Source organism: Arachis ipaensis, chromosome B10 (genome assembly GCF_059453495.1).
Source record: "Arachis ipaensis isolate K30076 ecotype BB chromosome B10, ASM5945349v1, whole genome shotgun sequence".
NCBI classification, from domain to species: domain Eukaryota; kingdom Viridiplantae; phylum Streptophyta; class Magnoliopsida; order Fabales; family Fabaceae; genus Arachis; species Arachis ipaensis.
In genome coordinates, this window is record NC_142435.1 from 84,345,985 (window position 1) to 84,372,638 (window position 26,654).

At 40.4% G+C, this 26,654-nt stretch overlaps 1 non-coding gene across 1 annotated transcript; it reads right to left on the bottom strand.

Moving 5' to 3' along the window:
- Window positions 1–8,706: 8,706 nt before the first annotated feature.
- LOC148580676 (small nucleolar RNA R71) lies at window positions 8,707–8,813 on the bottom strand. The gene has a single exon (XR_015897125.1). It is a non-coding gene; the product is annotated as a small nucleolar RNA R71 (small nucleolar RNA).
- Window positions 8,814–26,654: the final 17,841 nt, after the last annotated feature.

Below are 26,654 nucleotides of genomic sequence, written 5' to 3' on the forward strand. Positions count from 1 at the left end.
GACAAGGGAGAAAAAAACTCAATACGATACAGGCAAACACACAGAAAAGGAAAACCCCAAGACTCAAACCAAAATCTTGGGGAATCCTTTGGAGGCAGTAACAAAGCAAGGTTTCCAGGAAAATCTACAGCTCCCACCCCAGCATTTTTCAAAAAAGAAAAAGACTTTAAACAGCAAGTAGTGTCAAAAGAAAAAGTCATCACAATCTATCAGCAAAAGCATTCCCAAAATCAAGTACGCCAAGAGGAAACCATCAAAGGTGCGAACTTTTTCAGAATCAGGCAAAGCAACCGTCAAATAAAGCAAGAAATAGATACAGGTTTTTTCTGGATAAACGGCATCAGAACGGAAACAACAAAGAACATGCAAAACCCTAAAAGCATTAAGCAAAGGCAAAAAAGGACCATGCAGAAATGAAGAAACTCCCAGAACGCACAACAATAGGGCATAACAAAACAAAAGATTCAAACTTTCTCTAAAGAAAGGGTCAAAATCAAAGCAAAACAAGGAGAATATATGAAACGGTACTAACCTGGAGACGATGAGAAACTTCGAGGAGAAAGATGGAAGCGCAAAAATAAAAGCTGCCCAAGAAAATCACCAAGCAACGCCGCAACGCAAGGAAGCAGAAGAACAAAATGAAAAACAGAGAGCGAAGAGAGCAGAGAAAGAAGTTACGAAAAGGGCGAAGGAGAGAAACCGTTTTTGGGGTTTTCAAAATCAAAATGAAAGAGCCAAAAGGAAACGGGGCAATTAATGACCAAATTAATGAAAGCATTAAACCCTTGCACGTTCCCAAAGCGCCGATATAAAAGCGCGCGCTTTTAAAGGAAACGTTCTACATTCAAAAGCTGTTTCAAAGGAATCGACAAAATGCTTGAGTTCGGCCTCACTAGACCGAAGTCAAAGAACTCAACCTCAAAGGAAGACCGAGCTCAAGCAGGGGCATTGTTCATACCCTGGGTCGAGCTATCCGACCCGGGATGATCGGCGACACAGCGACCGACCTCTTCAGGTCAGACTACCCGACCTCTTCTAAAAGAGCTCGGCCAAATCGACAGGAAAGCCCAATAAAGGGCCCAAATAGAGGAACACGACCCAAATCCAAAGGCAATCCCAGCCTATAGAGATAAAGGCGGTTCCCTTGAAGATAAGCTGACTTCATCCAAAACAGGATAAGATAAGATAAGATAACTAACTTATCTTATCAGAAAGGTCAGCCCACACTACTATAAATACACTGGAGCACCCAGGTATAACTCATACTCTGATTCTCTGATTCTACGTAAAACCTGCTTAATACCCGTGCTAACTTAAGCATCGGAGTCTCTTGCAGGTACCCCCCACCCTCCGGTGGCCAAGGATCAGCAGTGCAGCAAGTCCAACAAGTCGGACACAACAGCTCCGGCTGCCACCAGCCGGCCGGACACGTCATCCCCGACTAGTACTAAGGATCTCATCCGAGATTAACCTCCAGTTTCAGGTAACCCTCGGAACACTTTCCCTTCCTTATTATGTGATATATGTGAAAAACATGTTTCCTATGCTTTAAAAATAATTATTTTAATAACCCTTTATTACCATTCGATGCCGTGATTTGTGTGTTGAGTAGTTTCAGATCTTCTAAGGCAGGAATGACTTAAAGGATGGAAAGGAAACATACAAAAATGGAAGAAAAGCACAAAATGGAGTTTTTGAAGAAACTGGCAGCGACGCGAATGCATGAATAACGCGGTCGCATGCGAAGCGCAAAAGGCAGCGATGCAAACGCGTGACTGACGCAGGCGCACGCCATGAGCAGAACACAGATGACGCGTACGCGTGATTGAAGCGAACGCGTGACAAGGAAAACTCCAGATGATGCGAACGCGTGACCCACGCGGACGCGTGACAGACGCCACGCACTAGAAATTATAGAAAACACTGCCAGTGATTTTTGAAACCCTTTTTGGCCTAGATCCAAGTCAGAAGGCACAGATTAGAGGTTATAAAATGGGGGAATACATCCATTCATTATCATGCACTCAATTATTCACTTTTCATGATTTAGATGTAGTTTTTAGAGAGAGGTTCTCTCCTCTCTCTCTTAGGACTAGAAATTAGGATTTTTCTCACCTTCATGATTGTCTCTTTTTATCAGGTTCAATGTTCCTTTTTTAATTATTTTCTCAATTTAATTTATGAACTCTTCCATGTTACATATGATTCTCTTAATTAATGTTATTTGAGGTATTTCAGTTTATGATTGCTGTCTTTTATTTATGTTATTGTTGTTTCCAATCTGAAGATATTTTTTATTTGAGTAAGTTTAATTTTCCCCTTTTGGCCTTGGTTAAGTAATTGGTAACTCATGAGTTATCAAACTCAACGTGACTGATAATTGTTGTCTTTGCTAATTGAATTGAACTTCAATAACTCCAGTCCTTTCTTAAGAATTGACTAGGACCTGAGGATCAAACTAATTGGTCCACTTGACCTTCCTTTGCTTTAGTAAAGGCTAACTAAGTGGGATTAAAACTCAATTCTCATCACCATTGATAAGGATAACTAGGATAGGACTTCCAAATTTTCATACCTTGCCAAGAGTTTATTTTATAGTTATTTATTTATTTTACTTGTCATTTAAATTACTTGTTCCATACTTTCAAAACCCCCAATTTACAAAACTCATAACCAATAATAAGAACACCTCCCTGCAATTCCTTGAGAAGACGACCCGAGGTTTAATACTTCGGTTATCAATTTTAAAGGGGTTTGTTACTTGTGACAACCAAAACGTTTGTGAGAAAGGATTTTTGTTGGTTTAGAAGCTATACCTACAACGAGGATTTATTCTGCGAATTTCTAGGCCACGTAAAAGTTCTCTCTTCATGCACCATCGACATGTGCGTGTCAGGCAGGCGTGCGCGTCGTTTGCAAAACTTTGCCTACAAATTTTAACTTGCCCGAAAATGTTGGCTTAGTGAACGTAGCGCTCTCTTTTGAAAACAAGCGCCAAGCACTTCTATGCGTACGCGTCATGCACACGTACGCGTGGGTCTTAGAAAATTTCCCCTAACGCATAAGCGTCCCATGCGCGTGCACGTCGCTTACTGAGCGTGGCGTTCTTTCTTTGAACGCAACGTTATTCTGCAGTGCTTCTCCTTCTCTTCATTTTCTCAGCTAAAATCAACCAAACAAGCAATCAAAATCTCACCAAAATCATAAGAATTTGCATCATTCATTCTAATAACTTAATTCTTGCATAAATCTCATGATTTTATATAAAATAAATGATGTTTAATTGAATCACAATAATCATGAAATTCCACTCCAACCATTTACTTATTGTGCAAGAAAGTACATAAAACCTAATGAATCAAATGAAAAATACTTGTGAAACTAGCATAAGATGACTTGTTATCAGTCTTCACTATTCTTGCATGAGTTAATCTTTCTCACTTGATGCTTGAGTTGCTCTTTCCTTGGCTTATTGGCATGGGAAATCGTGATTCACACTTTTCACATCTCCGCACAACTAACCAGCAAGTGCACTGGGTTGTCCAAGTAATAAACCTTACGTGAGTAAGGGTCGATCCCACAGAGATTGTCGTCTTGAAGCAAGCTATGGTCATCCTTGTAAATCTCAGTCAGGTGAATTCAAATGGTTATGAGATTTTAATAATTAAAAGATAAATAAAACATAAAATAAGATAAAGTTACTTATGTAATTCATTGGTGCAAATTTCAGATAAGCGTCTGGAGATGCTTTGTTGCTTCTGAACCTCTGCTTTCCTATTGCCTTCTTCCAACCATGCATGCTCCATTCCATGGCAAGTTGTAAGATCCTCTCAGTGAAAATGGTCCTCTACGGTTTTTGCACGGCTAATCAACTGTCGGATTTCTCGTCTCGGATGAAAAATACGAGGCACAGCTACCGCATGGCTAATCATCTCTCCGTTCCTGCTAGCGTCAGAATAGGATCCATTGATCCTTTTGCACACTGTCACTGTGCCCAACATTCGCAGGTTTGAAGCTCGTCACAGTCATCCCTTCCCAAATCCTACTCGGAATACCATAGACAAGGTTTAGACTTTCTGGATCCCAGGAATGCTACCAATGGTTCTAGCCTATACCACGAAGGTACTAATCTCACAGACTCGGTCCATGTATTAGATACCCAATAGAATATACTCCGGCTGTTGTCCAATGACTACGTTGAACATCATGTAGACCGCTTGTGGTTGTTAGGCACGCGGATCATGGCTAAGCGAGTAACGAAGATAGTGGGTGATTGTCACGGGTCACCCCTTCATTCTGACTTAACTGAATTAAGTACGAGAGTATATCTTGGAGAAGAAGTAGGCATGAATTAAAAGAAAAACAATAGTACTTGCATTAATTCATGAAGAACAGTAGAGCTCCACACCTTAATCTATAGGGTGTAGAAACTCCACTGTAGAAAATACATAAGTGAAAAGAGGTCTAGGCATGGTGATAAACCCTATTTTTAGGGTTTATCATGCATAGAATCTAAGGGTTTTATCAATGATCTTCCACACTTATTCATATAAAACTGCATGATTTCATGTCTCTTTCCCATTTTACCTCATAGATGAAAATATGCTTCTTTTGCATTAAAATTGAGATATTGTAATCCTCCTCTATTACCATTAGATGCCTTGATCCGTTTGTTAAGTGATTTTAGAAGTTATAAGGCAAAATGGCCAAGAGAAATGAAGGAAGCATGCATGAATGGAAGGAGCATGAAATAAATCAAAGAATTAAAGTTTGGACATGCACGTGCACGCGCACCGTGTGCGTTCGTGTGGATGCGCTCATCCAGAGCCAGCGCAGTGGAGCCGAACGAGGAGCCGGCGTGCTTATATGGTTAGGCCATATTCCTTATGATGCTCGCACGCACCTTATGCCTGCGCGCAGATCGCAAAAGACCCCAGGGATGCGTACGTGTGCAGTGCGCGTATGCGCCGATGTGTGCACATGATTTTTAAATAAAACACGTGCCCAGCGATTTCAAGGGGTTCCCAGGCCCTGTTTTGGAGCAGATTTTGGAGGGAAAAGCTTAAGAAGACCAAGGATTAGGAGTGTTAGGACAACGAGTCATAATTGTAGATATTTTAGGGAGTTAGTTACATTTTGTTTTTAGAGAGAGAAACTCCAACTTCTACTCTTAATTGATGTTCTTTTGGTTCGATTTCTTAGATCTATTTTTGGTTCACTTTGTTACTTTGAATGTGGATTAATGAATTGTGCAATTTCATTCAATTCCTTAATTATTGATGATTGTTTGGAGTAGATAGCTTTAATTTAATTCTCTTCTCTCAATTACATCGTGTTTTCTATAATTGCCTACCAATTGTTTGTGATAATGACAACCTTAGCTATGGAGTAGGTTTTTCTCACTTGGCTTAGGGGTTGAGTTATTGGAGACACTTGAATAGTGGATATCAATTGTAGATTATGAATTGAGAATTGCTAATTGACTTGGAGTGCACTAAAGCTAGACTTCCCTAGGGTGAGACTATGATGCCAGGGCATTTTGGCCAGTTTCACTGACCTTTTCTTTATGGGTTTAAGGTAGTTTCATGCATTTTCTTAGGAAATAAGCAAGTTTTGGGTAAATAATCACTTACATCTTGATTCAAGGAAACATTGTGAATTTTACATGATTTCATGAGAATTATGCATGAATTAAAGGACAAATTGAATGATGCATGTCTCATAACTTGGATCAGAGCTTTGATGCACTTTATTGCTTGATTTCAGGATAAAGGAAGCAAGGAAGAACCACGTTAGCAGCCACGTTAGTCTAGCTAACGTGACTACTAACGTGGAATGAAGGCTAGCTTGCAACGTTAATGAGAAAAATGATTGCCAATTACGCCTTCGTGAGCCATCATAGCCCACGTTAGTTACCGCGTTAACTATGTTAACGTGGAAGCTAACGTGGAAGAGAAGTAGAACTCCAACGTTAGTGGTAAAAGTAAGTGCCACTAACGTTCCAAAAAGGGCAATTGGCCACGTTAAGAGCCACGTTAACTTAGTTAACGTGAACTTTAACTTGGAAGAAGAAGATGATGCCAACGTTAGTGACACTCACCTTTGTCACTAACGTTGGACTAAGCCCATATTGGCTACGTTAAAAGCCACGTTAACCTAGTTAACGTGGACTCTAACGTGGACGGAGCAAGAATCACCAACTTTAGTGACACTCACATTTGTCACTAACGTTGGATTGAGCCACTATGAGCCACGTTAGTTGCCACGTTAATTACATTAACGTGGAAGCTAACGTGGAGAAGAGGGATGATGAGCCAACGTTAGTGACACTCACCTTTGTCACTAACGTTGGAGATGGCTATCAATACCACGTTAGAAGTCACGTTAACTTAGTTAACGTGAACTCTAACGTGGGAAGTAGGGGCGTTCTGAAGCGTTAGTGACAAAGGTAAGTGTCACTAACGCTCTCGAAGATTTGGTAAGCCTACATTAAAGGCCACGTTAACTATTCTAACGTGAACTCTAACGTAGGGAGAAAGGGGTACTCTCAACATTATTGAAAAAGGTAAACCTCAGTAACGTTTGCGAAGGGCCAAGGGTCAACGTTAGTGGTCACGTTAGTGCCACTAACATTGAAGTTAACATGGACCACTTTGGGTTAGGAACGTTAGTGAAAAAGGTGATTGTCACTAACGTTCTCAACCCCACATTTTCACTTAACGTTAACACCACTAACGCCCTAAGCAAAAGTCCCTGCCTACTTCACACTTTCTCTGCAAGTAAAGTTGAGCCCACTGAAGAAGATAACTGCTTCAACTCAAGATCCAAAGGCCCATATCCAAGACTTGAAGAGCCAACTAGAAGATCAGAAGAGTAGTATAAATAGGGAGAGCTTTGAACTAGAAAAGAGGAGCTTTTGGTATTATTAGAATTACTCTCTGTATTTTACTTTCTCTGCACTTCTAGTTTAACTTTCAGAATGTACTCTCCATCTTTGCTTTCCATTCCCAGAGCTATGAACAACTAAACCCCTTTTCATTGGGTTAGGGAGTTCTGTTGTAATTTGATGGATCAATAATAGTTTTCATTATTCTTCTTCTTTCTTTTCTCTTGATTTTACTAGAAAGCTTTCAATCTTCATCCAATTGAGTAGTTATCTTGGAAAAGAAGCTATTCATACTTGGATCTCTTCTGAACCTTGGAAAAGGAATGAACAGATCATGCTAGAAATGCTTTCTCATGTTGGACCAAATTGGGGTTTGGGCGAATATAGTGACATATAATTCTCCTAATACTTTGATTTGGAAATACATGTGGTATAATCAGTGACCACACTTCATCTCTTCTCATGAGCAATTAGACCAAGGAATTGGCTATTGATATGATTTGAGAGATTGAATTACCAAGGAATTGGAATTCAATCACTTAAGATTGCCTATGAGATCAATGAATGCATTGATTGAGGAAGAGATGAAAATGAACTTGATCTGGAGAATGCAACATCTCCTAAGCCCAGTGAATTCCCCATTTCTGATCTTACCCATTCTCTTTACTTTATGCCATTTACTTTCATGCTAAACTTCCCTTCCCCATTTAAGATTTTACAATTTACTTCCTGTCATTTATTTTCTGCTATTTACTTTCCCGCCATTTAATTTCCTGCAATTCTCAACTCACTTTCTGCTTAGCTCAACTAGAACATTCTTCCAATTAAAGTTGCTTGACCAATCAATCCCTGTGGGATTCGACCTCACTCTACTGTGAGTTTTTACTTGACGACAATTCGGTATACTTGCCGAAGGAAATTTGTTGAAAGACAAGTTTTCGTACATCAAGTTTATGGCGCCGTTGCCGGGGATTGATTTTGTATCAACAATGATTAAATTGGTGGATAACTAGATTGAGCATTTGTTTTTATTTTGTTTGATTTAAGTTCATTTGAGTAATTTACTTTTTGTTTAGCTATTTTCTTCCCTTTCCCCTACCCATTTTCTTAGTTGTTTACAATTCAATCACTAACCCACTAACTGTTTGATATATTGCATCACTCACACTAACAGCATTTCTGTAGAAATTACTGTCTGCATCTATCTCTCTTGCTTTTGCCTTGTTGGTTGTATGATAGGTAGAAGAAGCGGGGCTTCAACTTCTTTTGATTCTGAACCTGAGAGGACCTTCCTTAGATTAAGGAGGGAAGCAAGAGGAAAGAGAGTAGTTGGTGCTGAGAAAGAGGAAGAGTACTTTGAACCAGACATGGAGGAGAATATGGAGAACCATCATGAAGAAGAGGCTCACAACCATGGCAGAGAAGGTCCAGCGCATCAGGCTGGACAAGAGAAAAGAGTTCTGGGTTCTTACATCAACCCAAACCCAGGAAACTGTGGAAGTAGCATCCAAAGGCCAACTATACATGCCAACAACTTTGAACTAAAGCCGCAGCTCATCACCCTTGTTCAGAACAATTGTTCATTCGGAGGAAGTGTCCAAGAAGACCCCAATCAACATCTAACCACCCTCCTGAGGATATGCGATACTGTGAAGTCTAATGGTGTTCATCCTGACACCTATAGACTACTTCTGTTTCCCTTCTCACTCAAGGACAAAGCATCTAAATGGCTGGAATCCTTTCCAAAGGAGAGTTTAGCAACCTGGGAAGATGTGGTGAACAAGTTCTTGGCAAGATTCTATCCTCCTCAACGGATCAACAGGTTGAGAGCTGAGGTACAAACATTCAGGCAGCAGGATGGTGAGACTCTATATAAAGCATGGGAGAGGTTTAAAGACTTGACAAGAAGATGCCCGCCAGATATGTTCAATGAATGGGTGCAGTTGCACATTTTCTATGAGGCCTTTCGTATGAATCAAAGAAGGCAGTAGACCACTCATCCGGGGGATCTCTGAACAAGAAGAAGACCATTGAAGAAGCCATAGATGTCATTAAGACTGTAGCAGAGAATGACTACTTCTATGCTTCTGAAAGAGGCAATACTAGAGGAGTGATGGAGCTGAACAATGTGAATACACTGCTAGCTCAAAACAAGATGATTACCAAGCAATTAGCTGACCTCACCAAGAAGATGGAGAGGAATCAAGTAGCAGCAATCACTACTTCAGCAGCAACCCAAGAAGGAGTGAATGAAGAAGCAGAGGGTGATCAGGAACAAGCCAACTACATTGGGAATTCACCTAGGCGAACCATGACCCATACTCCAAAACGTATAATCCTGGTTGGAGGAACCACCCAAATTTTGGGTGGGGAAATCAACAAGACCAAGGCCAAGATCAGAGACGTCTCAACCCCAACGACACAGCTCACCAACATGCGACACAGAGACCATATCAGAACCCACCTAACAACCCTTTTCAACATCCATATCAAAATCAAAATGGCCCTTCTCAGCCTTCCTATCTCAACTCTCCATCATCGGAAGAAAGACTATTAAGGATTGAGACTCTACTTGAAGGCATATGCAAGGAGATTCAAGATAACAAGGTGTTCAAAGAGGAGGTGCGAGCCAATATCAAGAATCAAGGAGACACCATCAAGAGGTTGGAAATTCAAGTGGGATACCTATCTGAGAAGATTCCCAAACCTACTGATAGCTTCCCAAGTGACACAGAGAAAAATCCGAGAGGTGAAGCAAAGAAAGTCAGATGGGAAGATTGTAAGATGGTTACTATAAGTGATAAGGAGACTAGAAAGAGCCGAACAAACCATCAGAACAACCTGAAGATACATCAGTAGGAAAGCAGGAAGAGAATCATCAAGAAACCACAATTACACAGAAGGAGCTGCTGAGACTCTATGCACCCTTTCCCCAATTACTCAATGGTGGTGTAGAGAAGAGAATATACTCAAAGTTTCTTGACATATTTGCATCTCTCCATATAAATATACCATTCATCAAGGCCCTCCAACAAATGCCCTCATACATTAAGTACATGAAGGAGCTGCTGACCAGAAAAAGCTCACTCAAGGGAGGACAAACTATAGTGATGAATAAGGAGTGCAATGCTCTCATTCAACCAGAGCTGCCTACAAAAAGGAAGGACCCAGGGAGTTTTCACATCCCGTATGCCATAGGAGAAACAAAGTTTGATAAAGGACTCTGTGATCTGGGAGCCAGCATCAACTTAATGCCTTTATCCTTTATGAAAAGGCTGCAAATCAATGAGCTGATGCCCACAGACGTAGTCATCAGGCTGGCGGACAAAACTCAAAAACAAGCAATAGGAGTGGTTGAAAACGTGCTGGTGAAGGTTGGGAACTACTTCCTTCCCACAGACTTTGTCATACTGGAAACAGAAGAAAGTCATCTTCACCCAATCATATTGGGAAGACCATTCTTAGCTACAGCCAGAGCGCTCATAGATGTGGAGCGAGGAGAGCTAATACTAAGGGTACATGATGAACAACTCACCTTCAATGTCTTCAAACCCTCACAAGAAGCAAGTCAAGAAGGCAAGGAACTAAGGACAGAGCATGACAGAGCGATGGTGGGAGAAACAAGCATTGAGGCACAAGCTGTACACTCAGGAATTCCTTTTGGTGATGAACAAAATAATCAGCAGCTGTCACAGTTAAAGAAAACTCAAGTGGAGCCAAAACCACCAGAATCATATGGGACCAGCAACAAAATCCCCCTAGGAAAAGAGACCACAAAGAGCAGGATAACAGCAAGAGAAACAAAGAAGAAGATACCAAGGAGATGGAGGAACAAAAAGATCCCTACTGAAGATTTCTCTCCAGGGGATAAAGTAATCTCAGCTTACTTCCTAGATATCCCACATCATCTCCCCATCATCCAATCTCAGTTACCTAAGGTTTTCACCATCAACAAAGTTCTCTCCCTAGAACATGTAGAGATCATTGATGAAGCCAATGGAGACAGGTTTACTGCAAGGGGGGAAGATTTGAAGCATTACCAACCACCCTGACAAAGGAAGAACGTCAAGCTAGTGACGCTAAAGAAGCGCTTCATGGGAGGCAACCCATGTTTTACATGCTTTTAAAGTAGTTAATAAAGCAAGGTTCATGGATTGCAAATTAACTTTGACATATCCTTGAATAAATCCTTTTATGCAACATATAGTGAAGAACAAGTTTGGTGTTCAAGGCACACTAAGAGGACATGAATGCAGCTCATAGCATGTCACTCTTAGCACCTTGAACAAATCATCTTACACCACATTGCCACAAACTAAGTTTGGTGTCACCAAGGTTGCATACATGGAAATTTAATTAGTCAGTTGGTTTGCATTTGTGAATAGCACTTAGTAGTTAACAACAACAATTTTAAAAAAAGTAGTTACTCTTTCTTGTCTTTTAAATTTTGCCGCCACTTTCCACAAGTTTTCTTTTAAACATATTTCTTTTATTTTGAAGGAGAATTGATGGGGCAATTGAAGGGTTCGGCCACCACAAAAAGAGAAGATTATACACGTGTCTCCACGGGGATTGCATTGAAAATTGTTGCCATGCAACATTGGAAGGAGAACAAGCTTGGAAACTGAACCAACCCCATCATAAAGTTGATGATCCTTGTGCTCATCCCATGCAAAACCCCATCCGTCCATCACATAACCACCCCATCAATCCACACCTTTCATTTACTCATCATTTTCCTATATAAGTGATTCCTAGTCCGTACTTCCCTTCACATTCTAGCAACCACTTCTTCAAACTTCTCACTCTCGAAGTACAATTCTTCAAGCTATATCCTATCCAAACCTAACCAAATTCCGCCACTTATCCACAACCCCTCAACATTTTCACACATCAACTCTTACTCATGGCATCATCAAGCTCTAAAAGAAGAAAAGGAAAGGAGCCTATGGAGCAACGCCCCTTTGATGAAAAGAAGTTTAGAACTTTTTACCATGCACTTCAATTTGGATAGATGGCTGATAAGGAGATCATATATGAGCTAGGCTTTCAAGTCAAGAAAACTGAGTGCCCCGAAATCTCAGAGAAGGTAGAAAAGAGAAGATGGGAGCTCCTCACCGATCCAGTCACCGCGAGGATAAATGCAACGCTCGTAAGAGAGTTTTATGCAAACGCAGTGAGGTATGATAGGAAAGAGGAATATTTTATAAGCTTTGTGAGAGGAGTAACTCTGGATTTTAGTCCCATGAGCATCATGAGGGTGTTGAAGCTACGAACCATACCATTCGAGGAAGAAAGCTATCAATCCCGAATAGATGGTAGTCCTAATTATGACCAAATTGTGAAAGATATCTGCGTACAAGAGGCGGATTGGGTGAGAGATCCCAATGGGAAGCCCAAATTCATAAAAAGAGGTGATCTCACCCCTGAAGCAAAGGGGTGGTTCGAAATTGTAAGGAGATCCATCCTCCCTGCCGGAAACAATTCAGAGGTGAATCTTAAGAGAGCAACAATGGTGCAATGTATACTTAAGGGGGGAGAGATCAAGGTGCATGAACTCATAGCCCAAGGCATTAAGAAGATGGCTGAAAAAAGTGATTCTGGGGGAAGGTTAGGCTATCCCAGCACCATTTTCCGCCTGTGTGACAAGGCAGGGGTGGTGTTCGAAGATGCAAACCCCGAATGGATAAAAGTTGGTATCCCAGTTACTGTCCAGCGTATGCATGCTGTTGCATCTCCCCTACCCCAATGAAGTATAAGAAAGAGGCCAGTACACCAAGTGGTAGAAGGACAGAACCTAGAGGAGCAAGCCCCTTTGGACATGCACCAACTACAGGAAGCCATTGATGGCTTATCTAGACAATACTTGGAAAATCAAGGGGCGCAGAAAGAGCTTCACCTACAGTTGATAAACCGTCAAGAAGAGTCACTATCTAGATGGATGAATCAACAAGGGGAGTGGCAAAGACAATTGATGGAGCAGCAACTGGAGCAAGGAAAACAATGTGGAGAATCCTTCCACAGGTTGGAACAAAGGCAGGATCAACAACAAGAAGCCATCCAAAAGCTAATCAACATCCAAGCACATCAAGGTGCACACATACATGAAATGCATCGGAAACAATTAGAACAGGCAGAACTCTTCGACGAACACAGGGCGTTTTCAGAAGGAGTTTACATGAGCCAGACTGGACACCAGGTTAACACTCAGGCCAGGCTCGGATACTTAGTCGGACAACTGCCTATACTACATCTGGGAATCATAAGCTATGAAGAAGTGAATGATGAATTAGCACGAGAAGAAAGAGAGAGGGTAGAAAAGAGCCATGAATCAATAAGGAAGGCACTTGAAGATTGGAAAAAAGCTAGACTGGCACGTATGCAAGGAAGCACAAGTGGACACAAAGAGGACAAATAGGAAGGAGAGCATGAGCACCCCCAAGAGTAAAAGGTGGTAGAGTTCTCTCATTGTTCCATCTTTCTTTTTCAAGTCTTTTAAATAATGAAAATTATATATGAAATAGAACATGCTTCAATGGTAGTTTAGGAATTTCAATTCTGTCTTTAGTATTCTCCCTACTTAGGTTTATGCTTGTTGGTTCAAGTTGCCTGTTTTCATTCTCATCTTGCTTATTGTATGCTTGTCCTTTTAAGTCCAATAAAAAGAGATGTTATGAAAGACCAAAGTGATGTTCAAGTTGTGGAGTAGGTTCTTAAATTTGTGGTGTAGTAATCACTTAGCTAAGTTGGTTCACCAACAAGGTGGGAAGGCAACTATCTGTCTTGAATCATATACTTGAAACACACCCCATGAGACTAGCTAAATAATAAGATCCTAATAAGAAAAAGGAAAAGAGCAATAAGAGTTGAAAAAGAAAGAAAAGTTAATAAAGAATAAGGCTAAGCACCAAGGGCTTGAAACTTGAGGGATGTGTCTGTGGTGCTCTTGTACCAAGGATCTGCTTGGATGAATAAGTTCTTAGGAGTGCTTCATCACTTGGTAACTTGGGTTAACTAACCCGAGATTATCAATTAAAAATCCACTATCAAGAGCAACCTTGCTACAGAACATCTAGTAACCCAAAGAGGTGCTGGACACCAAGCCCTCATGGAAAGAAAATAACAAACCATGTGCCTGTGGTGTGCATGTATGGGGGAGAGAGACTTGAGGGAGTAAGTCCTTAGGGGTGTTTCAACATCTAGCACCTTGAACCAACTGGTTCGGGAGTGTTGGCTGAAAGCTTATCTTAAAGAGTCGCCCCCTCACAGAACACTTAGCCTAAGGAAGAAATAAACCTTGGAAAGACAAAGGGATCAATAAATAAAAGTCTCAAAGGGCGCAATCAAGTGAGTATTCCAAGGCATGATAAAGGTCTGAAAGCCAGTAAAGGAATGAACCTAAGTTGCTATGCATGAAACCCCATAAAACCAAGAACATGACTTCCACAATAATGATTCATTCCTCTTGTCATTTCATTCATCATTCTCTTGTTCCAGTACTTGCTTAGGGACAAGCAAGCTTTAAGTTTGGTGTTGTGATGCCAGGGCATTTTGGCCAGTTTCACTGACCTTTTCTTTATGGTTTTAAGGTAGTTTCATGTATTTTCTTAGGAAATAAGCAAGTTTTAGGTAAATAATCACTTACATCTTGATTCAAGGAAACATTGTGAATTTTACATGATTTCATGAGAATTATGCATGAATTAAAGGACAAATTGAATGATGCATGTCTCATAACTTGGATCAGAGCTTTGATGCACTTTATTGCTTGATTTCAAGATAAAGGAAGTAAGGAAGAACCACGTTAGCAGCCACGTTAGTCTAGCTAACGTAACCACTAACGTGGAATGAAGGCTAGTGTTCATACCCTGGGTAGAGCTATCCGACCCGGGATGATCGGCGACAAAGCGACCGACCTCTTCAGGTCAGACTATCCAACCTCTTCTCAAAAGAGCTCGGCCAAATCGACAGGAAAGCCCAAAAAAGGGCCCAACTCAAGGAATACGACCCAGATCCAAAGGCAGTCCAAGCCTATAGAGATAAGGCCGGTTCCGTTGAAAATAAGCTGACCTCACCAGAAGATAAGATAACATAAGATAACCAACTTATCTTCTCTAAAAAGGTCACTCTACAACCATTATAAATACACTAGAGCACCCAGGTATAACTCATACTCTGATTCTACTAAAAACCTGCTTAATACCGTGCTAACTTAAGCATCGGAGTCTCTTGCAGGTACCCCCCACCCTCCGGTGGCCAAGGATCAGCAGTGCAGCAAGTCCAACAAGTCGGACACAACAGCTCCGGCCGCCACCAGCCAGCCGGACACGCCATCTCTGACCAGTACAGAAGATCTCATCCGAGATCGACCTCTAGTTTCAGGTAACCCTCGAAACATTGGCGCCGTTGCCGTAGAACCTGGAACTCATCCCATCACCATGGCGGACGACCATGACAACGATCACAATTCAGATCTAGAAGATAGAACGCCGCACAAAAACGCAGACACTACACTGAAAGATACCCCGGAATCCAACGGGGACAAAAACTCACCAAATCCGGGAGCAATAGAAGCCCTTCAAGATTGCTTAAAGCAACTTGAAAAATATACCCAACAACAACGAGAGATCGGAAAGGATCTACAAAGAAAGGTACGGTGACATCGAGAATTGAAAGAAAAACTACAGCAATTAGAAGCCGATATCAAATCAAAAGCTCCTCGGACCACCCCAGACGAAAATTCACGCAAAGAGCAAGACCCATTCACCAGGGAAATCATGAAAACCAAAATTCCAAAAGACTTCAAACTCCCGGATATGAATTTGTATGATGGCACCACAGATCCCAACCACCATCTCAGTAATTTCAGAAGCAGAATGTACCTCACCGACGCCTCAGATGCCGTTCACTGTAAAGCTTTTCCAACAACTCTCACAAAGACAGCAATCAGATGGTTCGACAACCTACCTCCAAAGTCCATCTCAAACTTTGATGACCTGGCCAAAAAATTCCTAGCCAGATTCTCCATCCAGAAAGATAAGGCCAAGCACGCTCCCAGTTTACTAGGGATCAAGCAAGGAGATCGGGAGAGCCTCCGCAACTACATGGAAAGATTCAACAAAACATGCATGGACATAAAAAGCTTACCAACAGAGGCTGCCATCATGGGACTTTTCAATGGCCTACGAGAGGGATCTTTTAGCCAATCTATATCAAAGAATTACCCTACCTCCTTAGACGAAGTATATGAGCGAGCAGAAAAATACATCAACATGGAAGAAAATGTTCGGTTGGGAGAAACCTCAAAATCTGGGGCCCCCTACCGAGATAAAGACAAGGAATCCAAAAGGAAAGAAGATCGACAAGGGGAGAAAATGAAAAAATACCATAATTACACTCCTCTCAGGACATCCCTGGTCGACGTATACAAAGAAGTCTGTCATACAGAGAAAATCCCCCCAGCGCGGCCACTCAAAGGCAAAAGGGGAGGAGGAAACCAGAATGAATACTGTGAATACCATCGAGTCCGAGGGCACTCCACCAACGAGTGCTTTGACTTAAAAAACATCATAGAAAAATTGGTGAGAGAAGGAAAATTAGATCAATTTCTGGCCACCCGAGATGAGGACCAAAGAAAGAGACGAAGGGACGAAGATGCCGGACGAACTGAACGATCACCTCGGACACCTGAAAGACACGTCCACATGATACAAGGCGGATTCACAGGAGGTGGGATCTCCAAATCATCTCGCGAAAGACATCTCAAAGAAGTATATCATGTCAATGGAAAGGAGGAAGCACCCGACATCCCTGCGATAACATTCACTAAAGAGGACGTATCCAGCATAATCTCGGGACACGACGATCCCATGGTCGTCACTATCATACTGGCAAACACCAATCTACACCGCAAATTAATAGACTAAGGGAGTTCTGCCGACATCTTATTCAAAACAGCCTTCGACAAACTCGGCTTAGAAGAAAAGGAACTTAGAGCATACCCGAACAGTCTGTTCGGACTAGGAGATACCCCGGTACAACCACTGGGATACGTATCACTACACACAACCTTCAGAAAAAAGAATCAATCCAGGACCCTCAAAATAGACTACATTGTGGTCGACGTAAGTTCAGCCTACAATGCTCTAATAGGTCGGACAACTCTCGATCAACTCGGCGCAATAGTCTCGACTCCACATCTATGCATGAAATTCCCAACTACAGAGGGGATAGCCACGATAAAAGCAGATCAAAAGATGGCACGCCACTGTTATAACGAAAGTCTAAACCTCAGAGGCAAAGGAGAAGAGTTTCATACAATTGAGCTTGTGGAGTTCAGCAATGAGAAGAACTCCGCCTACAGCCAGAAGGGGAGATAGAGAAGGTTCAAATCGGAGACACCTCGGACAAAACAACTAACATCGGAATGATCCTAACAGGAGAATCAAAAGAATTACTGATACAATTCTTATGAGATAATGTCGATCTCTTTGCATGGAAAGCCGCAGACATGCCAGGCATAGACCCCAAGCTAATGTGCCACAAGTTGGCGGTTTATCCAGGATCTCGGCCGGTGCAGCAGAGACGAAGAAAACTTGGGCGAGAGCGATCCCAAGTTGTGGAAGAACAGGTGCAAGCACTACTGGAGGCAAGATTCATAAGAGAAGTCAAGTACCCACTATGGCTAGCCAACGTTGTCTTGGTGAGAAAATCAAATGGGAAGTGGCAAATGTGCACCGATTACACTGATCTCAACAAAGCCTGCCCAAAAGATCCTTACCCACTCCCAAGTATCGACGCTCTAGTATATGCTTCCTCTGGATATAGATACCTCTCGTTTATGAACGCATAATCGGGATACAACCAAATTCCCATGTGTCCACCAGATCAAGAAAAGACCTCGTTTTTAACACCAAAAACAAATTACTGCTTCATCGTGATGCCTTTCGGTCTTAAGAACGCAGGAGCTACTTATCAAAGGCTAACGAATAAAGTCTTCTCAGATCACATCAGAAAAATCATGGAAGTATATGTGGACGACATGTTGATAAAGACACAAAACGAAGATACATTATTGTCTGACCTGGCTCAAGTGTTCGACAGTATAAGGAAGCACGACATACGACTCAATCCCGCAAAATGCACCTTTGCAGTAGAAGTAGGCAAATTCCTAGGTTTCATGCTCACACAAAGAGGAATTGAAGCAAACCTGGATAAATGTCAAGCCATACTGACGTTGGGATTTTTTTGCCAGTAAAGAATGTCATAAAAACAGTCGCGTTGTAGATATAGTCTCTAAACCGACAGAAATCCCCTCTTACAAACGTTTGGTTGTCACAAGTAACAAATCCCTTTAAAATTGATAACCGAGTATTTAAACCTCGGGTCGTCTTCTCAAGGAATTGCAGGGAGGTATGTTCTTATTATTGGTTATGAAGATTGTAACTTGGGGGTTTTGAGAAATTTGGAGTTTGGGCAATGTGCACAGGTATATTTTCAAAGCAATAAAAATAAATAAATAACTGTAAAATAAACTCTTGGCAAGGTATGAGAACCGGAAATCCTGTCCTTGTTATCCTTAACAGATGTGATGAGAATTGGATTTCAATCCCACTTAGTTAAGTCAAGTGGACTAATTAGCTTGATCCTCAAGTCCTAGTCAACTCCTGTGGAGAGACTAGTGTTAGAGCAATCCTAGCTAAAGCAAAATCAGCCAATTTCAACCACTCCTGAGTTTGACAACTCAAGTGTTACCAATTACCTAACCAAAGCCAAAAGGGAGAAAATATCTAATTTAAATTAAAAGCAATCTTAAATCTAAAATACCTCAAATAATATTAATTAAGAAAATCATAACATGAATGTAGCATAAGACAAATAGGCAACATATCTAATACAAGCATTGAAGCATCTGAAAGTAAAAAGAGGAACATAAAGTAAAAGGAATATTAAACCTGGGATTGAGAGTCACTCCTAAAACTAAGAGAAATCCTAAATCCTAATCCTAAGAGAGAGGAGAGAACCTCTCTCTCTAAAAACTACATCTACTCCTAAAATTATGAATTATGAAAGCCTCCTTATGAATGGATGCAGTCCCCTACTTTATAGCCTCTAATCTGTGTTTTCTGGGCCGCAAACTGGGTCAAAAACAGTCCAGAATTCGCTGGGTTCGAATTTTGCCACGCTGGATTTCCGTCATTGCGACGTGGCCGCATGGATCACGCGATCGCGTCACCTAGCGACAGAGGAACCATAACATATTATATATCAAATCGAAGCCCCGGACGTTATCTTTCTAACGCAACTGGAACCGCATCATTTGGACCTCTGTAGCTAAATTTATAGCCGTTTGAGTACAGAGAGGTCAGGCTGGACAGTTTAGCAATTTCTCCAACTTCTTGCATTCCTTCCACTTTTGAATGCTTTCTTCCCATCCTCCAAGCCATTCCTGCCTTATAATATCTGAAAACACTTAACACACATATCAAGGCATCTAATGGTAATAAGAGAGGATTAATAATAAGCAAATATAAGATCAAAGAAGCATGTTTTCAATCATAGCACATAATCAGGAAGGAAATATAAAACCATGCAAATAGTATGAATAAGTGGATAAAGAGTAGATAAAAACCACTCAATTGAGCACAAGATAAACCATGAAATAGTGGTTTATCAACCTCTCCACACTTAAACACTAGCATGTCCTCATGCTAAGCTCAAGAGAAACTATAAAGAATGAAGAGGAATGGTATGAAATGCAACCTATCTATATGAATGCAACTACATGCAAAATGTTTCTACCTACTTGGTTTAAAAGTAAATAAATTCTCCAAGACAAACATAAATCAGATTTCACTAATTCAAATCATACAATAAAAATCAAGTAAACTTGTAAGAAGACAACTCATGAAAGCAGGGAACATAGAATCAAGCATTGAACCCTCACCGGTAGTGTATATCACTCTAATCTCTCAAGTGTATAGGGTTATTCACTCTACTCTTCTCTAATCATGCTTTCTAAACTTTGTTCTTCATCTAACCAATCAACAAATATTTAATGTACCAATGCAAACATCATGAGGTCTTTTCAAGGTTGTAATGGGACTGAGGTAAAGGTAAGGATATATGTATGGCCAAGTGAGCTATAATATGAATCTTCAATTAACCTAAGCTCTCACCTAATATACATATACTCTATATACTTTTAAATTCATGCCTAGCTACCCATAATTCCCACTTTTGTATAATTCCCATACTCATGTACCAAATTTTCTTTAATTTTTATCACATGTGCATTGATCTTTTATTAAACTTAATATTGGGGTAATTTTGTCCCCTTATTTATTTATTTATATTATATATATATATATATATATATATTTTTTTTTTTCTCTTCTTTTTTTTTTTTGTAGAGAAATAAACATAACTTATCAATGCACATGGATTTTTCTATTATTTTTCTATTTTGGTTTTTCATGAGTAGGTTCCCAAATTTCTAATATTCAAATAAATTAGAAACATGTTATATTCCCTTATCAACCCATGTTCCCAAAATTTCCCCACACTTATTTGCTACACAATATCTATCTTAAGCTAACCAAAGATTCAATTGGGATAATTAATTTATTTTCCGCTTAAGGCTAGTGATGTGGTTATAGAACAGAAGGGGATTAAAAGCTCAAGGGGGCTAACAAGGGTGATGTAAAAGGTAGGCTAATTTTGGGATAAGTGAGCTAAAATAAAACAATGGCCTCAATCATATGCAAGCATGTAAACACACTAAATATTGGACATATAGAATGGAACAAAAAAATAGATTACAATCATAGAGAAGGAAATACACAGGAATAAAATATTTATGGTTAAATAATGTAACCATATAAATAAGCTCAAATCTCACAGGTTGTGTGTTCTTTGGCTTAAAAAACATGTTCCAAATACAACTTCAAACAAGTTTTAACATAAAAATTTTCATTTTAAATTAGTGAAAATTTTCAAAAATAGGGTCCTAAAAAGAATTTTATTACTTTAACCAAGTAGTAACTAAATGCACAAAATCAAATAAACATGCAATCAAATATGCAGATGCAACAATGAACAAATTAACATTGGTGTTAAAATAGGAAATAACTAACCCATGGAGATCGGTATCGACCTCCCCACACTTAAAGATTGCACCGTCTTCGGTGCATGCTAAGATGTGCAAGTGGATGGGGGTTGTGGTTCCTCAGCTGGGGCTCTTTTTGTTCCTTTCCTTGCTGTTGATTTGGGAATGGCTTTCTCTTTTCCTTTCTTGGTGGCCATCCTGAAAAAGGGAAGAGAAAGTAAATTAAATTCAAAGAGATATATATAGCAAGGAAGACAACGGAAAAGGTGGTGATGGATGCACATTAAGATATAACTGACATTATCACATGCTCGCGAATACATGTGAAAAGCCAACAATGGGAAATAGCTAGTGCATGTAAAGACAAGTGAATGCAAGGTGTTTATTGGCATGCCGGCAAAGGGCATGAGTAGCATAGACCAAGCAATACTTTGTAACAAACCATCACGTTTGTATTGATAATTAATTTCAATTAATACAATAGTAAAGGGAGTTTATGAAAAGCAAGCATTCAGAGTAGTAGGATAAAAGATACTGAAAAGCAGTGCACAATGCCATACGGGCGTTTTCACAAACACATAGCATGCATGTTAAATAATCTAATGAAAATAATAAATTGAACATGCAAGCAACCCTTTAAAAATAAATATATATAATTGTCAAATAATTCCTCTAATAATCCACAAGTAAAATATAGAAATAATGACCCAAATAAATTTCTAACACCAATGAAAATAATGCAATAAATGAAAGTATGTAAATAAACTAAAATAAAATAAAAAGAAAAATAAGAGAGATGAGAAGGGAAAGAAGATAAGAAAGGAAGAAGAAAGAAATAAGAAAAGATAAGAAAAATAAGGATTAGAGAAGAAAAGATAAGAAATTTGGCTGATCCAGATAATCTGTGCGCCGCTTGTGACGCGGACGCGTGAGTGACGCGGTCGCGTGGTGCGCAAGAAGGTCAGGTGACGCGGACGCGTGGGGCACGCGTTCGCGTGGCCTGTTTTGTGCGATTGGCGCAAGTGCAGCCTCGTGGTCGCGCAACTCTCTGTTCGAAACTCTTTTTGCCAAAATTCTGGGTGACGCGATCGCGTGGGGCATGCGATCGTGTGAGTGTCCATCATGGGGATATGACGCGGACGCATGAGGCACGCGTTCGCATGGTGAGGTTTGGGCTACCAGCACGAGTCCAGCCCAACTCCAGCTCAACTTTCGGCCATGCACCTGGTTGACGTCGATTTTCAGGTCACGCGGCCGCGTGGGGCATGCGGTCGCGTGGGAGGCCATTATTCCCCTGCGACGCAGACGCGTCAGCGACGCGGTCGCGTGGGACGAATTGTGCCACTGGCACAACTCCAGCCTCGCTCCAGCGTGACTCTCTGTTCGTTTTTATTTTCTCTTCTCTCCTCGCGACGCGGACGCGTCGCTGATGCGGTCGCGTCGCGTGGCACTTTTTTTTTTTTTTTGATAATCTGAAAAAAATATGCAGAATGCAGTGTTAATATGAATGTGATGCAAAACTCTAGGTTCTATATAATAAAATAAAATAAAATTAGAAAACAAATAAAACTAAATAAAAATGAAAAAGAAACGATCATACCATGGTGGGTTGTCTCCCACCTAGCACTTTTAGTTAAAGTCCTTAAGTTGGACATTTGATGAGCTTCCTGTTATGGTGGCTTGTGCTTGAACTCATCCAGAAATCTCCACCAATGTTTGCATCTCCAGTTGCCTCCGGGGTCCCAAACTAAGCATGTAAAGCCCTTAAGAAGCCTCAAAAAGATTCTTAGGCTCCTGGGGTGACAAATGCCAGAACAGATTCCAGGATCCCAAACTTTACTTTTACACCCATTTTTGTCTCGATCTGCATTTTTCCAGCCAGGTGAAAGGTGATCTGAATTCTCACTGCAGCGACCAAACAGCTTTCTAGACCCGTTCAGTTGAGCTCTACACCAACCTTTGCGTTTAAATTTAAAGCTTCCAACCATAACGAACCTTGCAGGACAATTCTTACCACTGGCCATCTTCCTCTTACTCTTAATGCCATAAAGAGCTCTAAGTTGACCATCCGTCTCCAGTAGCCCATATTCAAGTGGGATTAGAAAGCTATGGGATATGAGTTTTACCCACTTGAATGTTGTGAAGGATGATGGCAACTTAGGGGGAGGTGTTTTTAATGAAATTGCAAGCTCCACTCCCTTGTGCTCTTTTCTGATAACTACCACTTCTTTGCAAGCTTCTTCAATTTCAACCTCTTCCTCTTGGTATCTCTCTTTCAATTCAATCTCCTCTTCATTGCTTTCCAAGGGCATGGGAGGTTGTGCTTCTTCTTCTTGAATCTCCATCTCTTGATCAACCTCTTCCAAGTCTTCAACTATGATATGCTTTGGAGGTTGTACACCCTCCTCAGCATCAATTTCAACCGTCCTGGAAGGAGGCTCTATGACTGGACTTTCCCATGGAGGTTCTGCATCTCCTAATTCTTCAACCACTTCTTCTTCTTCTTCTTGAACAATGACAGCTTCTTCTACTTGTTCTAGTACGAATTCATTCTCTGTCTTGTCCACTGGGGTTTCTTGTATTTCCTTCATGCTACGCTCTTCACTAGACTGTCCACATGGGGCTATGGCTGATCCTTGTGTATTTATGCGCCTAGAAGCCCATTGAATTAATGCTTGCCCCAGTTGTTGAGTGGTTGCCTGAAATTGATCCACTATTTCCTTGAGACGATCCTTTGCCACTTGATGCCCTCGGCTTTCATAAATAGGATCATAGTGCTCTTGGATTGATGGATATAGAGATGGTGAATATTGAAGTGGTGGTTCTTGTGAGTAATTGGGTTGGAATTGGGGTGGTTCTATATATGGTTCATATGGCTCATAAGGTGGTTGGTATGGTGGTTGAGGGTTAGGGTCATATGGAGGTGAATGGTGGTAGTTAGCTTGTGAGTGTGGTAGTTCAAAGTTATGTTTAGGAAAGGGTTCATAGGCATATGGAGGTGGTTGTTGATAGTCCATTGGAGGTGGTTGTTGCCATGAGAGTTGATCAAATCCTTGTGGCTCCTCCCATCTTTGATTGTTCCAACCTTGATGCCTGTTCTCATTGTAATTTCTTCTTCCTGCAACATAATTGTAACCAGACTCATAGCCAAAGGGGTGAGAGTTCATAGTAGTAAATAAAAATTAAAAAAAAATAAAAACAAATTGAAATTAAAAGGTTATTTAAATTTTGAATTTGAAAATTAAATTTTGAAATTTGAATTTTAAATTTTTGAAATTTGAAATTTGAAATTTTTTTTTTTAAATTTAAATTTTGAAAATTTTTAAATTTGAATTTTGAAATTTGATTTTTGAAATAAGATAAGATAAGATAAAAATTTTAAAAATAAAAATCAATAACCTCTTAATTTAATAAAAATAAAAATAAAAACAAATCAAAAAGCAAATATTTACAATAACCAATAATAAGGCACACGTTTGCAATTCCCCGGCAACGGCGCCATTTTGACGTTGGGATTTTTTTGCCAGTAAAGAATGTCATAAAAACAGTCGCGTTGTAGATATAGTCTCTAAACCGACAGAAATCCCTTCGTACAAACGTTTGGTTGTCACAAGTAACAAACCCCTTTAAAATTGATAACCGAGTATTTAAACCTCGGGTCGTCTTCTCAAGGAATTGCAGGAAGGTATGTTCTTATTATTGGTTATGAAGATTGTAAATTGGGGGTTTTGAGAAATTTGGAGTTTGGGCAATGTGCACAGGTATATTTTCAAAGCAATAAAAATAAATAAATAACTGTAAAATAAACTCTTGGCAAGGTATGAGAACCGAAAATCCTGTCCTTGTTATCCTTATCAGATGTGATGAGAATTGGATTTCAATCCCACTTAGTTAAGTCAAGTGGACTAATTAGCTTGATCCTCAAGTCCTAGTCAACTCCTGTGGAGAGACTAGTGTTAGAGCAATCCTAGCAAAAGCAAAATCAGCCAATTTCAACCACTCTTGAGTTTGACAACTCAAGTGTTACCAATTACCTAACCAAAGCCAAAAGGGAGAAAATATCTAATTTAAATTAAGAGCAATCTTAAATCTGAAATACCTCAAATAATATTAATTAAGAAAATCATAACATGAATGTAGCATAAGCCAAATAGGCAACATATCTAATACAAGCATTGAAGCATCTGAAAGTAAAAAGAGGAATATAAAGTAAAAGGAATATTAAACCTGGGATTGAGAGTCACTCCTAAAACTAAGAGAAATCCTAAATCCTAATCCTAAGAGAGAGGAGAGAACCTCTCTCTCTAAAAACTACATCTACTCCTAAAATTATGAATTATGAAAGCCTCCTTATGAATGGATGCAGTCCCACACTTTATAGCCTCTAATCTGTGTTTTCTGAGCCGCAAACTGGGTCAAAAACAGTCCAGAATTCGCTGGGTTCGAATTTTGCCACGCTGGATTTCCGTCATTGCGACGTGGCCGCATGGATCACGCCGTCGCGTCACCTAGCAACAGAGGAACCATAACATATTATATATCAAATCAAAGCCCCGGACGTTATCTTTCTAACATAACTGGAACCGCATCATTTGGACCTTTGTAGCTAAAGTTATAGCCGTTTGAGTACAGAGAGGTCAGGCTGGACAGCTTAGCAATTTCTCCAACTTCTTGCATTCCTTCCACTTTTGCATGCTTTCTTCCCATCCTCCAAGCCATTCCTGCCTTATAATATCTGAAAACACTTAACACACATATCAAGGCATCTAATGGTAATAAGAGAGGATTAATAATAAGCAAATATAAGATCAAAGAAGCATGTTTTCAATCATAGCACATAATCAGGAAGGAAATATAAAACCATATAAATAGTATGAATAAGTGGATAAAGAGTAGATAAAAACCACTCAATTGAGCACAAGATAAACCATGAAATAGTGGTTTATCACATACTCAACATGAAGAGCCCCACCTGTGTCAAAGAAGTACAGCAACTCAACGGGAGATTGGCCGCCCTATCCAGATTCTTAGCAGGGGCAGCGATAAGATCTCTCCCCTTCTATGCTACTTTAAGGAAGGGAAAGCAGTTCGAATGGACGACAGAATGTGAACAAGCCTTCCAAGACTTCAAGAAATTCTTAGGACGGCCGCCTATCTTATCTCGACCACGAGAAGGAGAACTGCTCATATTATATGTCGCAGTAGGAAGCTGGGCAATAGCCTCAGCACTAGTCAGAGAAGACGAACATGGGCAACAACCCGTCTACTTCATTAGCAAAGCGCTACAGGGATCCGAGCTGAACTACCAGAAAATAGAAAAATTTGCCTATACTCTCATCCTAACATCTCGACGACTTCGCCCGTACTTCTAGGCTCACACCATTAAGGTTCGAACTAACCAGCCCATAAAAGGAATATTGCAGAAAACAGATTTAGTAGGCAGAATTTTACAATGGGCAGTCGAGTTATCAGAATTCGACCTCCAATATGAAGCTCGGACGGCCATTAAGTCACAGTATCTGGCCGACTTTATTGCAGAAAGCAACCAAGGAACCCAAGTTGAGCTCTCCCTCAAATTCGGGTTCCCAGCCTCAAACAACCAGGCGGAATATGAAGCGTTATTAGCTGGTTTGAAGCTGGCTAAAGAGGTTGGAGCTCAAA